Raw genomic sequence first — 5,178 nt, forward strand, 5'->3', positions numbered from 1 at the left:
GTACTTCAAGAGAGCGGAGGACAACTGGCTAGCCCAGCGAGGGCGGAGCCTGCAGCCACCATCTACTTACTTCTAGGATTTAAACCCAGTTTGCGGAAGCCAGGATGTCATCCCTGGAACAACAGATGGAGGGGGGTCTTTGAATCCCCTGTCTTAAAGCTAGGGAAACAACTCTGGTTCTGATGAACTAGTGCTTCTCTCTCACTGCTGGAGAGAAATCTAGGTGCTGTTTTATGGGAAACTGTGGAATGTGCCCCTGGGTGCAAATTGCACAAAAGGGAAATGCTCCAGACCAGTAACTATAGCCTCGTGTTCTCCCTTCAGTTCCTGCTGCTGTCGTATGGTCTGTTAATTCCTTCCTAGAACTACTCTGAATGGCTCTTGTCATCCTGGTGATTGTTGTTATCCGGGATACCGTGATTCTCTGCAACATCAGCACCATTTTCCTCCTGTTCTTCAACATCTTCCTCTTCCAGGCTGGCCTGGGCAACTCTGTATTCCAGAAGTTCAAAGGGATCGCCCTCCTCACAGTTGTGTTATTTGCCCCCAGCATCTTCCTTCATGCCTGGGTCATGACTTAACACTGGAAAAACTCCCAATTGCTTTGTCAGGAGAGAGGGACTTCAAACTCCGTTTGTATTCCGGAGACTAGCACAGCGGTGTTATAGTGTTATTTCTGCAAACCGACCGCTATGAGACTGGGGCGCGGGGGTCCCCGCTTCTACCAGGACTCTTTATGCCTGCACAAGTTCACCAAGGCCAAAGGTAACCAATTCTTGCCACATTGGTGGATGCCCTTCCTTCTTCACAGAGGCTACATTTGTGCCTCTGTGGGATGGGTGTTGGCCCTATGCACACAAAACAGCTTAACTTACCTAGGACAGGCTCAGGCCACTTGTGTTGAGCAGTTAAGACAATAGGTCCTCTCTCTTGCTCATTAAAGTGTTTCGCAGCATAGATTTCAGTAGATAAGTGTCCCTAGCCTCCACCTCAGTTCCTCCCCCTTTCCTTCCTGCTCTCCACCCCTTTCCTCACACAAAGGTGGTAAAGAGTGACATTTAAAGCTCCTGACTGATCCCACCGAAGACATTCAGAATTTATACCCGATGCCTTTTTTCTTTATTTTTACATTTTAAAAATAGGAAATAAATTGAAGTATTTTTCCATAAAAAATTTGCTTATTTGAAAAATCAATATTAGAACTCTGAAGCCTAAGGGCTCATGTATAAACTAATGTTAGAGTCATCAGTCCCATCTTTTTAAAGTGGTTTTATTTTTGATCATGTTAACATTTAGTGATTGTAAAATTATTACAGTTCAGACTAGAATAGTAATAGACTAGATATATATACTGATAAGTATATACAAAAGTATATCCCCTGTTGAATTTAACTGGCCTACATCTTATACATTTGTATAAAATTTGAAGATTTTAAGAAATATCAAAAGTATGTGTACATACACATAAGCACACATGTGAACATATGCAGGCACGTGTGTGTGTTATACAGACAGAAGGTATACCCTAGTGTGTTCATCCTGTTTCTCAAAACAAAGCTTGGGTATAAATCTCAGCTCCTGAGAGACACTTCTTTGCAATCCTTTTTTTCTTATCAGTGTAACATTTCTTCTGTGATCATGACCTTGGTACATTTATCAGATACTCTTTCTTACAGAGTATACCATTCACCCATCAAGCACTTGCTAAATAAAACTAGATTAAAGTAAATTAATCCATGGTAATGTTCATTGTTTATTAATATATTACTATGTTGGGGGATCCTGGGTAACAGAGTAAATTGGTTTTGACAAAAGTTTTGGAAAATGCACTTTAACCCAAATGAAAAATATTTTACTGCTGAAATTTCAAATATGTGGCCTGTCAAATCAACAAGTATTTTATATATAGGAGCCTTCTCATTTTTTATCTCCCAGTAAAGTTAACCATGATATTTAGGTATCATGCATATTATATACATATAATTTTACATACATATTATGTAGCAGCAGGTATTTTTGTTTGATTTTAATTTACATCACACACACACATGAAGTAACAGCACTAAAAATGTAAGAACTAGCTTTCAGGTTTTCCTAACCTGAGATTTATGTCCTTGAATTTTTAGGGATCATGAGACTGCCTCACAGAAGGTATTGGCTTATGTTTTTCTTTTTTTAAATTTTTTTTTAAATTTATTTGTGTATTTGAGAGACAGAGAGCAAGCAAGCACACAAAGGGAGAAGGAGAGGCAGACTCCTCACTGAACAAGGAGCCCAATGCAGGGCTGGATCCTAGGTCCTTGAGATCATGACCTGAGTGGAAAGCAGTCGCTTCACTGACTGATATCGAGTTCAACCAGATTTGTGTTTGAAAGTAAAAGTCTAAGCGTTGCTACATCCAGATAATAATTTCAAAAATAAACCTAACAATTGTAAGTTCTTAAGCGTCACTATCATTGGACCAAATAGACTGAAGTGTAAGTTTCTAGGAATATTCCTACCAAAAATATAATGCTACAAAGATGGGTAGAAAATATTTAATATAATTTCTTTAATACTTTATGAAAAAAAAAAACAAATGAAAGTCACTTCTCTGACTTTCTCTCACACATTTTTTCATTAATTTAGATAAAATACTGTGTGCCCCGCTACACTTTTTTTTTTTTTAAAACAAAATTTTAGATGGTGCATATACTCAGGAAATAGCCCAAATCATTCTTTGTTGATGGAGAAAAGTTCAAAGTTACTACCTACTATTGAACTAGGTTTAAATTTGAAATACCAGTACATTACTTCTTTCTCCATGAGCGCTCTAGAAGATTTATTTCACATGCTTATGTTTTATAGATACAGGTTAAATACTTCTTTCCAAATTCAGCTATAAACAATATTGAAATTGGTGTTTATAATTCTCATTCAAATGGTTTATACTTTTCCATGTTTCTTCATTAAAATATCTATTGTTCCGAGCATGCTCAAAATCTGTATTAGTGGAACTTGATGCTTTCCCAACTTGATCTTTTCATTCACTCTCTTACTGTAGAGATGCACAAAGAATGATACATGTTGGTGCTGACTGTATTCTATTGCATGCATTCAGCAGTTTAATTACCTATGATTAAACAAATCCACACTGAGATAAATTACATATAAAACCATTCCAGTACTTCCTGCAATACATTTTTCCATCACCTTGAGAGACAATATGGTGAGGAAAGAGCTGAAATGATTACCACTTCCTTTTACTTCCTGCTTTGATTTACACTTACATAAGAAACATTTTTTTACTATTACCAGTATGGCTATTTTTATTTAAGCAGAGTTAAGATATGAATCCTCTAACTATAAAACATAGATTGGTAGATCAAGGATTTAGTTGGTCTACTGGCCTCAGATTGCAATACAGTTTGTAGTTCACCCGTCCGCGATCCACATGTTAGATCATAACCCTGTGATTCAAGCTAGATTAAATCAGGCACTATGTTATCATCAGATGTTTTACATATTATATGGCTTGGGAGCTTAAGAATCATTTTTTAGCATAAAGAATATTTAGTATAACATTTTATGAGCGCTACACACAGATCATTTCACTAGGAGGGCAGTAAAACAGCTCTGAGCCCAAGGAAGCTGCGTATGCCCTCTCAGAAGGATTCTTTCTTGGAACTGATCATCATTATTCTAAAATGAACTATATTCTAATGTATTTTCAAATAGGACATTTTACCATATTCTTCTACATGTTTCTAAAATAGGCAAGGTAAATACTGCTATCCACAAAAAAAGTGAGTTTTCTTTTTCTTTAATTTTTTAAGATTATTTATTTATTTATTTGACAGAGAGAGAGATCACAAGTAGGTAGAGAGGCAGGCAGAGAAAGAGGAGGAAGCAGGCTTCCCACTAAGCAGAGAGCCTGATGTGGGGCTCAATCCCAGGACCCTGAGATCATGACCTGAGCTGAAGGCAAAGGCTTTACCCACTAAGCCACTCAGGTGCCCCAAAAGTGACACCAGATGGGGTAAATAGAAAGCAAAGCATTTTTCAAAGAAATAAACTTTGAAAGAAAGAAAGAAAATAAACTTTTTTATATGTAACTCAGAGTTGCTGAAGGACACTCATGTTAATGTTTTCCCTTAGGGGGAAAAAGATTTGATGTTACTGAAACAACAGATTTCATTTTCAAGCATGATGAGCAAGATCAGAGGAAGATGGGGAAGCCCATTCAAGGGTTTTTGTTTAGCTCCTCAAAAACTTTGACTCTGGGGCGCCTGGGTGGCTCAGTGGGTTAAAGCCTCTGCCTTTGGATCAGGTCATGATCCCAGGGTCCTGGGGTCCAGCCCTGAGTCTGGCTCTCTGCTTAGCGGGGAGCCTGCTTCCTCCTCTCTCTCTCCCTGCCTGCCTCTCTGCCTACTTGTGATCTGTCAAATAAATAAATAAAAAATCTTAAAAAAAAAAAAAAATTGACTCCACCACAGTTTGGAGCTAAACATCCCCTTTTTCAACCCATCATGGGCTTTGAGAATCTCTGAAATATTGTGCTAAGGAGGATTGATGAATACATTCAAATCATATTAAATATGAATTTTAGTGTAGATATAGTACCATTGTAAATATACATACACATTTATGATGAATAGAAATCTGGGAAGATATAGATTAAAAAAATTAACACAGTATAGCTGCAGTGTGATTACAGATGTGTTTTCTTTTTTGCTTTTATAAATGACAGTCCTTTAAACAAAACCTTTTTTCATTTATAAATGTTTAGTAACAACTACTATACCAAAACTATTGTTTTAGGTTCTGAATAGTGAACAAAAATTATTATGTTGATTATAAAATTAGAGTAATTTCTATTTGAAAATATAAATTTGATGTGGTGAAAATTTTGTAGAATTTTGTACTTGAAAACCATGATTATTTCTGCATAAGAATAATTCTTTCTTGATTCTTTCTGTGGTTGTTAAAAATATTCTAAAATACAGTAAGACTATTATTACAAAAAAAATCAAAAACTGTCTTAAAACCTTACATTCATCTCAAAATTATGATTTACATTTTCTGTCTCAATTGTTCTATCATCTATGATTGAAAAAACTCTCATTCTGGAAATATCACCACCTTGACGACCATGTTTTTCTTCTTCACTATTTTCAACGGTTGGTGTCTTTTTGCTCT

At 36.4% G+C, this 5,178-nt stretch overlaps 1 pseudogene; it reads left to right on the forward strand.

Annotated features, from left to right (window-relative positions):
* The first annotated feature begins 282 nt into the window (after positions 1-282).
* On the forward strand, positions 283-1,055 carry LOC131834667 (transmembrane protein 138-like; annotated as a pseudogene).
* The last annotated feature ends 4,123 nt before the right edge of the window (positions 1,056-5,178 follow it).

This window comes from Mustela lutreola, chromosome 6 (genome assembly GCF_030435805.1).
Source record: "Mustela lutreola isolate mMusLut2 chromosome 6, mMusLut2.pri, whole genome shotgun sequence".
Taxonomy (NCBI): Eukaryota; Metazoa; Chordata; class Mammalia; order Carnivora; family Mustelidae; genus Mustela; species Mustela lutreola.